Source organism: Mesocricetus auratus, unplaced genomic scaffold (assembly GCF_017639785.1).
Source record: "Mesocricetus auratus isolate SY011 unplaced genomic scaffold, BCM_Maur_2.0 Super-Scaffold_100026, whole genome shotgun sequence".
Lineage (NCBI taxonomy): Eukaryota > Metazoa > Chordata > Mammalia > Rodentia > Cricetidae > Mesocricetus > Mesocricetus auratus.
In genome coordinates, this window is record NW_024429207.1 from 20,776,760 (window position 1) to 20,792,203 (window position 15,444).

General features: G+C 42.0%; 1 long non-coding RNA gene across 1 annotated transcript in view; it reads right to left on the reverse strand.

The window, feature by feature from the left end:
- The window catches only part of LOC110340297, a 68,613-nt gene extending 57,944 nt beyond the window's left edge, over positions 1-10,669 (reverse strand). Inside the window, exon 1 of the long non-coding RNA XR_002382078.2 lies at positions 9,619-10,669. This is a non-coding gene — a long non-coding RNA (uncharacterized LOC110340297). The remainder of the gene's footprint in view (positions 1-9,618) is intronic.
- Between the last annotated feature and the right edge of the window lie 4,775 nt (positions 10,670-15,444).

Genomic DNA, 15,444 nt, shown 5'->3' on the forward strand with positions numbered 1-15,444 from the left:
ATTTCATGGTAAGTGGGAGTGTAATACAACTTTGTACATACAATGGTAATTTAGAGGAATATACCATAAACCTTAGAGAAATAACTAACAAAAATTATAGTGGTAACAAAATGAAATCACAAACATTAGTCTAAAATAAAGCAGTAAGAAAGCCATCATCTCTACAAGAAGCCTAAGTTCCAGCCCCAGACATGCAGGACTCTTCAAACCACTTCATATTGGATGCTCAGGTCTTGTCACTATAACCTTTCTTAGTTATCCTCATTTGCCCTGCCCCAATGAAAATTATCAAAGTGACCCAGAACTCTAGCACCAATTTTGAAAGTATATTAACTCTTCAGTGATTGGGAATACAATCTCAGTGCAGCCCTTAGTGAATTAAATGATTGAAATCAATGACTTGGCAGAGCCTAGGAACTACCCAAGGGCAGGCTTCCTTGTTTCTATTGCCATGGGTAATCACAAGGACAAGGGAAGTCCCTCTAGACTGGCATCTCCTGTTTACTTGCCAGCCCCAAACCTCAAATGATTTTTGCCCTCATTATTAATTACTCGTCTATGACTGAACAGATTAAAAAGGATAGAAAAGTTTTGTCCCAAGAACATATTTCTTTGACCGTTTGAGAACTTCGACTTCATGTGAGTACTGCTATGACTAGCAGAATTGCAAATTCCCCTTGCCTCCTCCTGCTCCCTAAGATTCCACCATATCCTCAAGTATTTGGAGAGAACACTAATTGGATAGGATTGTAATAAATAGAGAGACATTTCCAGACTTTCCATGGAGCCCCCCTTGAACAAATTATGCAGCTCCCAGCCTTGCTTGCTTGTTAAAGGTGTACTCTCCTCACACAAAATGTCTGCTTAAAAATACATTGATTAAAAATAATCTTTATAGTAATTCATCAAAGACAGATAATTCCAGATATAATGGATGTGTTGGTTAGTTTTATGTCAACTTGGCATGAGCTAGTGTTGAAGAAGAGGGACTCTCAGTTGAGAAAATGTCTCTGTAAGATTGGCCTATAGATAATCTGTTGGGCATTTTCTTGATTAATGATTGATGTGTGAGAACCAAATCTTCTGTGGGTGATGCCAACCCAAGGCGGGTAGTCATGTTTTATAAGAAAGCAGACCAAACAAATCATGGGGCAAAAATTGGTAACAGTGTGTTCCTCTATGACCTGTATTAGCTCCTGCCTCCAAGTTTCTACTTGAGTTCCTTCCATGGCTTCCTTTAATGATGGAACTGTTATGTGGAATGTGCAAACACAAGAAAAACAAACCCTTTATTTCCCAAGTTGCTTTTGGTCATGGAGCTTTATCACAGCAATGGAAACTCCAACTAAGACAGTGGTTTATGTCTGTAGTCTTGGCATGTAAGAGACTGAAGCAAGAGAGTTGGGTATTCAAGAACAGATAAAATTTTTTAAAGAAGACAAAACACCATGAAGTCACATCCCTTATTCACCTGTTTGAAATTATTCATAAGCACGAATCCCCTTAGACAAGAGTGGTGAACACAAAATGTATGACAAGCTGTTGTATGGATATCTGCAGTCTTGTTAGGCAATACCTAACTCTGTAGAGATGCTATGGTTGCTCCTAGATAGAGACACACACATACCTGCACTGCAGTTTAACTTATGAGTTAGGCACAGGTGAGAGTGATAAACATAAAATGTAGCAATGATAGCAAAATATTATAATCAAAGTTATTTAAACCGTATGAATTATTTCTGCAATTTCCATGTAACATTTGAAGTTAACAGTGGGTAACTGAAGTCACTGAAAACAAAACTAGGGTGGAAAGGTATAAGTCAAAACAAATACATCCAATCGCTTAACATGTGGAAATTTTGGCACACAGTTCAAACCCAATTCAGTATTCATTTTCAGAATGTATTTCTTAAAAAGTTTGCAAGCTTTGTCTAGTTTAAATCATCAGCACTGTCATCAGAGAGTCAAGATGACTTCTCTTGGCTTCACTGAACACAGCTAGTGTTTATCTGGGGGGGGGCTAGATGTCTTTACCATTAGCAGCAGGGACATTATGTACTTGTTCAGATCTGTTGGATTTTCTTTACAGGAATCAGAAAATAAATCTGATGTCCTCCTTGTTCAACATGTTACTATATATGCACCAGTCTTCAGTGTAGCCAAAAGACCTATGTGCGATGGCTAGAATTTGCATATTCACATTTTCTGGACATAATTCATTTTCTCCCATTCAATCTATGTCTATCTACCATCTATCTATCATCTTTCTATCTGTCTCTAAGCAGTTATTCTACCACTGAACTAAATCTTGTTTTGTTGAGACAGGGTCTCATTATATGAGCATAAGCTAGCCTGGAACTCACAACCCTCTTGCCTCTGCCTCTCGAGCATGTGATGATAGATGGGTGCCACTATATCCATACTTTTATGTCTTTTAATATTAATAAGCTTCTAAAATGTTACTAAAAGATGTTGGATTTCAAATACCTGACATAAAATAGAAAGTGGACAGCCATTTTCTAGGTGAGTGGGGAAACAAATGAGTTATGCTGCCTGAGTCAGCTTGGACCTGAACCTTCACTAGCAAGGGGAAGGAAACAGCCATCACCAATCCCATTCTCATCCTACACAACAACCACATCAACGACAGTTTCACCATAGAGAAGCCTGTCCCTCAAGAGCCTTACCTCGTGGTACAAAGATCCAAAGAAAAGCTCTGAGGTTAAGTTGTTTTACTTCCACATGGTGTTCTTCCTTATTTAACGTCTAGGAGAATAAGCTCTCTTATAACTCATAACATGGACAGCAGTAAGGTTCCAGTTCCTACTACACAGGTAATCCCCAAAAGTTAACATAGGAAAAATGGCTTTTTAAAAATGTGCTGTATTTAGGTCTTAGAAGCCTTATCTTATGGTTTGATGTATTTTTATCATGGGTGTAAATATGTCATCTCTAAAAATAATAAAAGATATGCTCAGGAGAGTTAACTATGAGTATACAGTTATATATAGACACACAAAGAGCAAAACAAAAACTTCTGAACACCCGTAAATATGACTTTATCTGGAAATAGGGTCCTTGTATGTGTCACCGAGTTAAGGTAAGATATTCTGAGTTGGAGTCTACCTAATTCATTGACAGAGTCCTTAGAAAAAGAGTAACATTTAGACAGAGACAGAATCTCAAGAAGAGACTGGAAATGTATCTACACCCCCCAAGGGATTTTAAGGCTTGTCAGCACCCACAATACTAGGGAAAGTCAAGCCTTCAGAGAGAGTAGGTTTTATTGCCTTCCACACTAACATCTTCCATCTACAGTCTTCCAGCCCTGAAAAGTTAGCGCTAATATCAACCTCCATGGGGTTTTTATATTCCAATTAAAAATATCCAAAATCTCTTGTGGCACCAAAGTTCACCAAAATGAATTTTATAATAATCTAGAATGTTCTTCCATGAATGTAAAACTTCTATTTTTCATTCTAGGATTCTGTCTGCCCAGTTCATGGCAATAGTTCTGACCCAGGATGTTTATCAAATTCTCAGAGAAACAGAAAACCATTTCAATCTTTTCTCCATCTCCTAGCATTCATAAAGCTACTAATCAAAAAATAGTCATGCAACCCAGCCTCCACCCAACAGCCATCCAGTCTCCTAGATCAGATTTCTGCAACATAAATACCACCCTCTCTCCTCAGTCTTCCTACATCTGCTGCTAATGCTGCACCAATCCGTTCATTTAGCCAGTGATATCTATTATTAATACCTATGGAGAATGTGCTTTGTATAATGAACTACTCTAAGCGTTGGGAATATATCAAGTTGAAATGGGATAATGAGCACTCTAGAAAACAAGTTCTCATAAGTGAATGTCATACACTCAAATGTTAATAAAGACTCTAAAGGAGAATCGACTAGAGATATTTGAAAGGTACAAGAGCGGGTGCCATTTTGAGATGGCAATGTATTGTAAGCAGTTCCTGGGTAACAAAACACAACTACTAAGAACACTTTGTACAGTGAATTCTATTTATTGCTTTGAATGGCTGTGTTTCCTCTTGATTGTTTAGGACATCTCATCCCTCAGGTGCTGTGAGCATCACTTTTGGCCTCATCTCTTGGGGGAGGCTTCTCTTCTAGACCTCACAGCTGCCTAGTTGTAACACTCCCCTCCCTTCGGGGATGATAGGCGGAAGCTTGTTGTTGGCTCTGTGCCAGAGAGCTCTCTGAGCATGGTGCACAGAGCCGATATCCCTTAATCCACATTAACTCTACAACAGTAAAAGAGACCCATCACCTCTGCTATTCTTTATTCTGCATACATTGTCTGATGGTGTACATGTGACCGTGTCCATTCGTCTTTGTTTTTGTTTTTGTAATCATATTACACTATTGACTCACACAGAGTCCACTAGATTGCTAAGGAATTTTTTTTGTTTCCCAGTTCTTCAACCCCAGGCTTTTTATACTCCATTGGGTCTCCTCCCTCTTGATTTTATTAGCTTTAGAAAAAATTAAATGAGTTAGGACACTGACTGTGGCAGTTGGGACACAGCCTGTAATGACCTCTAGGCATCCTTTCTGCTCCCTATAATTCTGTCTAGTTCATTAGAGATTTGATTAATGCCATCTTAAATCTTCAAAACACTGAATTATCATCTGCCTATTCCCTTCTACTGTTTAAGAAGAGATCAATCAATAGCAGTTCATGTTTCTGTCCTTTGATTCCCTTGCCAAAGGTGAATCCTGCTGCCCCAAGTGAGAGCAGGCTTTGTGTCTCCCTGAAGCCTCCCTAGTTACTAGTGAAGATGCAGAAACATTTAAATTCTCCTCTCTGCCTGGCACTCCCTCCTCAATTATGAACAACTAAGCCATGTAGCACAGAGGTTAACCCTCCGATGCTCAATACCAATGTATTCTTTTGCATTCTCCCCTTCTAAACTCCAAAGAAACAAACAAAAAGGCACCAAGAGAACCTACTGCAGCTGTCTTGGTGTTTTCAACCCACTAGTAAGTAGCTATGGACTATTGGGCACACTATTCAACTTCACACTAATTGTTCCCTCCCTTTAAAATGAAGTTAATAACAGTAGCTTCCTTCAAATCATTCAGTAAACATTAAATGAATCCACATGTGCAAAGCACTTGAGGTAGGAACTGACCCTTAGGAATCACAATTGAAAAGTTACCTTTCATTTCATATTAAAATTAAATTCAGTTTGCTTCAACCATTTGAAGGCAGATTATCTGTACCATAGTTTCTTCTGAGAAAGCAAGAGTTGTATAATAGGTACTCAAACCCAACAGACAAGCAGTAGAGTCTGAATTTAGCTGCATTACATTGAAAATTGTATTTACCCCAGGCAAGCCTCAACTGCATCCTGGAAAGTTGTAGCAACATGTCCCAGAGTTGATATGAGAAGAGTAGAATGATCATATTGGGCATAAAATAGACATTGAGTGTTACAGCTTCAGATACATAAAAATCAAAGTGCATTCTTACTGGTTTGCCTTTTATAGACTCCAATAACGCAGATTGACCTCTAATCTGCTATATAGCTGAGGACTGCCTTGAACATCTGATCCTCCTGCCTCAGCTTCCTGAGTAGTGGTTGGATTACAGGTCTGTGTCATCATGGCAGTTTTGCATGGTGCTGGGGAACTGAACCAAGAGTTTCATGAATGCTAAGCAAGTACTCTCTCTGCAAATTGAGCTACATCCCCAGACCCTGACTTGTGTTTTCTGACAAGAGACCATACTCCTGTTCTGCTGATCCAAGCCGTACTGTCTCTCCAGCAGGTTTAAAAGAGCCCTCAGGCCCAATCCTTGTACGATTTACCTTCCAGCCCCTGATTTCCCAAATTGGTTCCCTTTGTCAAGACCTCATCTGTTATTCAAAACTGTCTTCTAAATATGGCTCCAATTATTGAAACCGTAAAGACTCTCCCAATGATTATGGACTTAATAGGTTTGTTAATATTAAAGGCTTTCCTTGACCAAGACCCACAGAAAATCAGCGATATGAAACTGAAGCAACTGCCGATGAAAGTGGAAAGCACGGCACTTCAAAGACAACTCAATCAGGCACCAAAGGAAGTAGCCAAGTCGCCTGTGGGTGCAGGACATTTTTGTCAAAGAAAAATCACATACCAACTTGTACCAAGTTTTTCTTTGTAAAACAATGATAGAAACTTACAGTTCTACTTAGAAAACAGTAAAGCTAGATGCACCTTCAGGATCATTTCTTCTACGTCACACATTTGCATGAATAAACTTATGAGTGGCTTACTCATGACCACAAAGGCAGGGAATGCTAGCTATTTCTAGAGCCCTGGTCCCAACTGCTGTTTTGTTTGACACAGATTTTACTATGGAGTCCAACCTGGCCTTGAACTCACAACTTTCCTGACTTTGATTTTCTACTATTGATATGATAGACACTACCACACCAGGCCATATTTTGTTCTATCATCCTTTCTACTACATATTATGCCTTACTCCTTCTGAACCTCAGACTCTGGCCCCACAATGAGTGTTCTAAGCAGCCCCATAATTTTCTCATTCTATTACTCAAACCCAGATTGTTCACTTTAAAGGAAAGTAGATCACAAATGTATTTCACACCAAAGCCAAAATGCTCCACACGTTTAACCTTAAAGAAAACCATCCCCAAAATGTGCCCACCATCCCTGATCAACCATTCTGAATGCATTTTAGGCTTGTGCATTTAATGTTCCAGGTAAATGTCATCAGCCACCTTGAAACAGGTCATTTCCTGCTGATCAACAGTCCTTATCAAGGGTATAGGCAGTTGGTGTGTTCCACCAGGTCCGTAACTGCTGGAGATGCCCTAGCTCCACATTCCTAATTGCTTAAACAAATGGTTTCCATGGATGATTAAGCACTAGAGTGAGCCCTGTGCCTGCTGATAACTAAAATGCATCCACATAGTTCCAGGAGCATGGCGTGAGAAGCTGAGAGAAGCGTGGTGAGCCTGAAGACAGGTGTGAAGGTCAGATCATTCTGAGAGGAGGGGAAACGAAAGAGCACCGGCAAGTGTGACAGATGGGTCTGGCAAGAACACTCCAGTGTTAATGGTATTTTAAGTCTCAGTTATAATTATACTGAGAAGCTTTTGACAAAGGCATCCCTAAATGGTAGTTGAGGAGCATTGAGTTGTTGAGAAATGGTCTCATAGTGTCATGTTATACCTGCTTCAGCAGCTTTCTGTTGCATATGCATTAAACACCCAAGCACTCGAACACTGTTTTCCTGCCCCAAGTCCAGGAGATACCGAGAAAGGCTATCTTAAGGGTAAAGTGAGAGCAAAACTGACTTAATAAATGAATACATCAGAGATGGCTGTGGTGAACTTCATCCCTCACGCTCACTGTTCTGGAGTGCATCTGCAACCCTGACCTGGAACTTCAAGAAGACTCCCCATAATTGAATAAGAAGACTCCCCAACATTGAATAAGAAGATCCCATTCTCTTTGGCTAGAGAGGAACTGACTTTGAAGAAAAATCCTAGCGATGATACATCCTTCTTTCTTTTGACTTGCCTTCATGGTGGACTGTGAAAATCCAATGACCTCTCCTATTCTCCGATCTTTAAAATAATATATGGTTCCCTCCTATTTAGATTATAGCTAAACTGATATGAGGAGCTTAAGATGCATGCAATCTTATCATTTTTCAATATTGTCTAGCAGTGAGTAGGGAAATTACCACTGCTGCCAAATATCTAGAACACACATATCACCAGGAATCATGATGTAAATATTTTTTGAGATAGAGGTTTGGTAGAGGGATTGTGACCCACAGGCTGGGGACCTCTGTCCTACTATATACTACAGAATAATATCATTATAGCTATCACAGGGCATGAGTAAATGACCCTTGGAAGTGAACTTGAAAAGTTGCCTTCCTATTCCTATGGTGCTGAGTGGGATCATGAGGTAGGAGAGAGTCTTAAGATTCATTTTGCAAGAATAGTTTCTGTCTCCACTGCTTAACTTGGCAGACACATGGGAGCTAAGGGAATGCCCCTCCCTGAACTCATCTATGGTCACTGAGTAGAAATAAAATCATGGATGTGTGTCATAATAACTGGTTTCAAGGGCAAAAATAAGTTGTGACTCTGATGAAAGGTGATACAGAGCAAAGCCAAGCAATGGTCTTCTTTTCTCCCATTCCCTTCCAACTGAACTGTGTCCCTGAGGTGAGGTACCCACTGCCATTAATGTCTGAGTCTCCATCTGAAGGCAACTTCTGAACAAGTTCACAAACTGAGAACTTAACATCTTCTGGCTCCTCCCATTCTGTCCACAGTACCCAGACACCAAACTGGAATTCCTTGCCTGTCTTCCTTTCCTCTAAAGAGCCTTAGTTATTTCCAGCCTGACTTCTCACTTCTTGATCCTCCATTGTTTTAGTTAGGGTTTCTATTGCTGTGACAAAACACCATGACCAAAATCAAGTTGGGGAGGAAAGGGTTTATTCAGCTAACATCTCTACATCCATAGTTCATCACTGGAGGAAGCCAGGAAAGGAACTCAAACAAGTCAGGAATGGGGAGGCAGAGGCCCATTGAGGGGTGATGCATACTGACTTACTCCCCATGGCTTGCTCAGGCTGTTTTTCTCTTTTCATTTCCTTTTTATTTTATTTTGCTTTGTTTTTTCCTCTTTTTTATTTAAGTTAGAAACAAGCTTGTTTCACATGTCAATCCCACCTCCCTCTCCCTCTCCTACCTCCCCGCCCTCCCCACCAGACCTCCCAGCCCCCCCCACAATCTCCACTCTGATCCCCAGAGAATGTGAGGCCCTCCAGAGTCTGTCATTTCATCCAGGGCAGGGTCTAGGCCCTCCCACAAGAGTCCAGACTGAGAGAGCATCCCTCATTGTGGGATGGGCACTCAAAGTCTATTTGTATGCCAGGGATAAATAACTACCCAAGACCCCATAGATTACCTAGGCCTCCTTGCTGACACCCACATTCAGGGAGTCTGGGTCAGTCCCATGCTGTCCACCTAGCCATCAGTCTGGGGTCTAAGAGCTCCTCCTTGTTCAGGTCAACTGTTGCTGTTTTCTTATAGAACCCAGGACCACCAACCCATGAAAAGTGGGGTAGGGCCCTCCCACATCACTAATTAGAAATACACTCTACAGACTTGTCTCCAGCCTGATCTAATGGAGGTATTTTTAATTGGAGTTCCCTCCTCTCAGATCATCTAGCTGTGTCTAACTAACATAAAACTAAACAGCACAATTGACTCCTTGTCAGCTTGGCACACATTTTAAGATGTAACCCCTCTCTCATCCTCAAGATCTCAGATTGATAATATCACAAATATAACACATACTACAAATTTACATGACCCATAGTCTTTATCAGTGCAACACTGTGCAAGTCCAGTCTCTATAAAAATTCACTTTCTTTTAAAATCCAAAATCTCTTTAAAATTTAGTCTTTCAACTATGGGCTTCTATAAAATCAAACCATATGTTAAATACTTCCTTACTTCAAGAGGGAAGTACAAGGGCACAGTCACAACCTGAACAAAGGAGAACCATACCACATCAGTGTAAACAACTCAATTTTCGATATCTATGACTTACTCAGTTACTCTGGGCTCCTCCAAGGGATTTGTGTCACTTCTTCAGCTCCTCCCTCTATAGCACACACAGCTTTTCTTCCAAGCTTGGGTCATCCCCACTGCACTGCTGCTGCTGTTCTTGGCAGCAATCCTATGGCACTGCCATCTCCAGAAAGCTGGGGTCTTCTACTGCAGCCGGGCTGGACTAATGAAGGCACCAGTAGCCTCTGCATGGTTCAAAGTCTCAGCTGTTGTGCATGACCCCTTCAATCCTGGGTCTTCCATTGCTTATCCAGCTGTACCTTTGCCAATAGTCTCTCCTGACCTCTCAGAGTACCAAGCCTCAGCTCTTCTCCATAACCCTTCATGCCTTCAAAGCCAATGGCACCTGAGAGACTCTTACACACAACAAAGTTTGACTGCCAGCACAAGGTACATGCAACCTTGGCCACCTATGAACACAGCTTGCATGTGATGACTCAGAGGAAACATTTCTCAGAAGATTTACCTCATTGACGCTGGCTTCTTATTAATCACAGCTGATTCTTCAGCCCCGGCTGACCACGGTCCGAGCAAAACACAGGTTTGAATTGAGTGGTTCTTTTTTCCTGCTAACCACAGCTGATGCTTCAGTTCCAGCTGATCAGCTACCAGGGAGTCTTCATGCAAAGAGTTAGGTAGAATCATTCCTTCTCTCTGAAACTTTACAAGCCAGTCCTCCATCATCTGCCTGCTCTCAGTTCTTATCTTCCAAGTCCCAACAGAAGAGCTCGCTCAATGGCTTTTCTAGCCCAAAGAACCAAAGTTCTTCCGGAATCCTCCCAAATGCAACATAGTCAGATCTGTGACAGCAATCCCCCACTATCCTGGTACCAATTTGTCCTTATAGGAGTACTACTACTATGATGTAAACTGGGGCAAAAGGCTTATTTGACTTACACTTCCACATCCACAGCCCATCACTGAAGGAAGTGCATCACTCAAACAGGGCAGGAACCTGGAGGCAAGAGCTGATGCAAAGGCCATGGAAAGGTACTGCTTACTGGCTTGCTCCTCGTGACTTGCTCAGACTGTTTTGTTATAGAACTCAGGATCACAAACCCAGGGATGGAACCACCCACAATGGACTTGACCCTCCCACATCATCCACTAATTAAGAAAATGCTCTACAGGCTTGCCTCCAGACCAATTTTATGGAGGCCTTTTCTCAATTATGTTTCCCTCCTTTAAGTTGATTCTAGCCTCTGTCAAATTGACATAGACTCTGCCAGAACATCCCCGCAACTGCCTAGGAATATGTTTTTGTCTGCCAAAGCTCATCCTAATGCTACTTGCCTTGGTCCCCCTAGAACACTGATGTGTCCCTTCTGATTATGCCTACAATAAGCACACCTGCCATGCTCATTCCTACTCCATTTACTAACACATCTTAATGATGTGTCTCCTTGACTAATGACTGCTGTGAGCATCTGTCTTGTTCTGCTTTGCATCCACAATCCCCAGAATGATACACTGCCCATGGTGGACCGTTAGTGAATGTTTTATGGATGGGAAGCTGAAGCTGACTGTGTCTCTGCAACCAACATGGATCTATCCTTGGTTCCTGGGGTGGGACTGAATCCTTGGTCTTTGGGTTACCTTTCTGTTTCCCCCAGTACAGAAGAACAGCTATTTTTTTGCATTAAGAACACCATCAGGAATTGTCTTGAACTCGTTCTGCTTTAGCTTCTGTGGACTACAGAGATGATTATCTTGCACAAGTCAAAAGGGGAGGAGCCTCAGTTGCTTCTGGAAATGAATCTACCATGATGCACCAGCCAGGTGCTTACTTAATAAGGAAGATGATCTTGGAAGAACTGATGACATGGAAGGGAATTTGAACACAGTCCTCTTATAATACAGAGGGCTAGGATTATCAGGATAATTGGCAAGGCAGACATGTGCATATGCATACCATGTGTAATGATGCATATAGATTATATGAGTAGCATCGTGGAAGAACAGAATCTTTAAGGGTAAAGCAAAAGCCAGAAGGACAAAGGCAACAGGCAATCTAATCCACTTAATGGGGCAAGAAGCTCAGAGCGGAGCCACAAATGCATCATTTGATAATGGTAATGAAAAAGACAGCAATCTATATGTACAAATAGCATTAAGGTAGATTTGGTTTAGAGGCCAAACTAAGTTGATGTGAAATTTACGAGACTGACTGTCTCTCAGATATGCTTGGTGAGGGAGTGGGGTGCATTCAATTCCTTTTATTTCCTTTGGAAAACACTAGAAATTAGATTTTGTTTCCAAGGTGGGCTTTCCTAATATGTGGAGCTTCATTTTTCTTTTTTTTATACATAGCAATTAATCATTTGTTTCCCAGGCTTGAGTTGATGATGAGGCTGCCAATTTTATGAGTGAGGTCTATTTAAGGATGATTCAGAGTATTGTATTTCCTGTCCAGTGTTTGTGGCTCCTGCAGAAACACAGAGAGAGAGAGAGAGAGAGAGAGAGAGAGAGAGAGAGAGAGAGAGAGAGAGAGAGAGAGAGAGTGTTGCAGGTGACTTCAGCTATAGTTTGTACCAGGACACGTGTCTGAATCTTAACAGCTGGTTCAAGGAAATATTTATATTCTAAATGTTTCTTGATGATTTGGAATGTGTGCTTCACAACTGCAAATCCCATTATAATATTCCTGTGTAAAAATGCTATTGGCAAGGGGCTTCCCTTTCAAGCAAGATTCTCAGACATTCTCCACGGTAATGACAGCCCACTGCATTACACATATGCAGGGTGCATTAAGCTTTTTCTGCTCTGGATGCCTCGGTTGATATCAGGTGGCAGGCACAGAGGGTAATCAAGTCTGCTTTCAACCCAACCGTGTGCTGATGGACTTCGCTTCCCGCCGCACCTGGGTTGAAAGGCGATCTCACCTAGTGTGCAGCACACATCGCGAGCAAGTCAGATGCCTCAGCAGAAGCTGTGAGCTGGTCCCAGCTGCCTGAAGCAGGAGGATTTTCTCCATCCCTGTTCCTAATTCAGGAAAATGGAAAGCAGGTGGAGAGACAAAGGAGAGAGACGGCCTGAACATGTATAAAGTATGAGACGCATGTAGGAAAATGGCGCCATGAAGCATACTACTTTCTATGCAAACAAAGGTGTAACAATAAAGAGTGTATATGACTATAACCGTGTTAGAGGTTTGGAGATATATTTGAGGAAATCAGTCTTTTCTAATGTCTTCCAAAGATCTAAGTTGCTTTATGGGAAGTCCTGTAATGAGCAGTCACATCGCGACTTAATCCACACACCTCACCATCCCTCCTTCCTCAGCAATTCTCTCCTCCCCTCCATCCTCAAACAGCCCAAGGCACAGGCACCTGAGCTTCATGCCCAGTATCATATTGGCTCATTGCTTCTGAAGGAAAAAAATCACAAGACTGCTTTAAATACTGATCCTTCTGCTCTCTGTTTCTGGTAACTTCCTCTTGGCATGATTGCCAGAGTAGATATCTCTACAAGGTCTATTCTCATATATTTCTACAAATTCCACGCTTCCCAAAGATCCAACCCTACTCCTTTTCTTTATCCCAAACACCCACCTTCTCACGCCTCGTACTCACCGTATCTACTGGATTCTGGTCCTTATATCTAGAACTCCCATCTCCATGTGTATCAGAGTAGCAGTCTACCCCAATGAGAATTCATCTGAACCATATGGTTTTTTCCTCTATCCCTAGTATTGGAGGGCAGAGACAAATGGCTCTCTGAGGCTGCTTTGCCAACCAGCCTAGTTAGCATGGCTCCAGACTCAGTAAGAGATCCTGACTCAAAAAATAAAATGGAGCGCAACTGAGGAAGACACCTGCCAGCCATATCTGGCCTATCATTTGTCCTGTGGTCACTAGTTTCGAGGAGCCCATCTCTGATTGCGACTCATTGAATGCATCTGAGCAGTTAGTTATCAGCACGAGATATTTAACGTGTTTTCTTTTTGTTTCTGAGCTTACCGAGACATAAAACACCAAAACTTCCACTTTTGAGACTGCCCCGAAAACTGCCTTCAATGGGGCAAAATTAATTCCCTCTTTGCAAGCAAGCAGAGGCCTCCTAATAACATCACAGCTGATGTAATCAATTCTCAGTTGTTTGGTGATCTGGATGAAAAAATAGTTGTTTCTTCTTTTTCTAACTGAACATTCTTCAGGATGAGGAGGGAGAAAAATGGTGCTGGAAACAGAATCTCTTTGCATGGTTTTGAATTGCTTAAACAAAATACATGAGGCTGGGCAATTTATAAAGAAATTTATTTCATTCAGCTTTGAAGGCTGGGTCTGAGACCACACGGCCTCAACAATTTAGCCATAGGCAAGGACCCCTTTGGTGGCATCACCACATGGCAGATGGCAGCATGGCAATAGCATCTGTGAGCAAGAGATCATGTGCTCAGTAGCTTCTACTGAGTCAAATAGTCAGGGAGAGCAAGAAGAGATCAGTTTTGACCTTATTACTGCAATCTGCTCTCTTGTTAACTAAACAGGGTCTTGGGAAACCTGCACTAATTCAATAAAAAGATAGCTTGCCCATGGTCCAATCATTCCCCACCCCAGGCTCCAGCCAAGCTTCAGCGCCACTCTACCAAGGTCAGAGCTATAGAGCTTGAAGTTTCAGGGGCAAACCAACTATAGCCACAGCAGGCTATTCCTAGACTCACTGTGGTTCCATCCAGGCCCATCAAAGTCTGACGGCTTCCAATTAATAGTGTATTTTCAGAGAAGATCAGCTTCAATCCATTACCATCTACAACTGAGAGCCTCTCCTGGAAGTACTCCACCATCTGTTCACACCACAAATACACCTCCAAGTTAAGCAGTGTGCTCTCACACACAGCGTCACACAAGGAGGTATACCTGCAGTGGCTGCCCAAGAGGTGATGTTCTCGTGGTACTTTTAAGAGTGGTGGGCCCTTCCTTACCATTTCTGCACATGACTTCTTGGGAATTAGGGTGAGCTAGAAGCTGGTTGCCTCTGCACTTTGCACTACAATCTATTTCAAGGCTTTGAGTATGCCTAAGTGATGGTCCTTTTCTCTACAAAAAAATCTCTAAACTGAATTCTTGGGGTTCAAGTAGGCATCCAGACTTCAGAGCATGTGAGAGCATGGGCCTAGAAGGATGATGTGGCACTGCTCTGGGATTCCAGTCCTCTGACACCCTTTAAACATTCACTACCTAGAACACCTTTGTGATTCCAGAGGCGTGATGGCTTAGCATTCACTCACTCAAAGCCTGGGACATCATTCTCCAGTTCTTATGCAGCCTCCAGGCTTTGAATGAGGTTCTCTCAGATCCCCCTCTGCCTTGGCTCCTCCTCTGCCTTGGCTTTGGGGATGACATTCATGAACTCCTCCCCTGGAGCACCGCACTGCTCACTCAGCCGACTCCCCTTCCTTCCTCAGCCCATCTGCTGAAAGAAGAGGCTGAGGAGTGGCAATGGCCATACCACGTACACTTGTCTGCCTTCTCTGGGAATTCCTGGAGGAGGGCTGCTGGCCTTGTGTACTGGGTGTGTTTGGGGTCCGTCTTCTTCAGCTTTATCTTATATACAGTCATAGCACTGGGGAAAGAGTGTGTTACAACTATTTTAAACATTTTTTACTGTAGAGATGTAAACTTCTGTGTATCTTGTCACTGTTTCATTATACATATATATATGATAGAATATATAGAAAATATATTATAGAATATACAGAATATATTTTAAAGTATTGGCTCCCTGCATATGCTAGAAACCCTTTAAAGGAATACATCCTCTTCCTATTCTGTCTCCATTTCTCAGCACAGTCTGGAGCATCTTT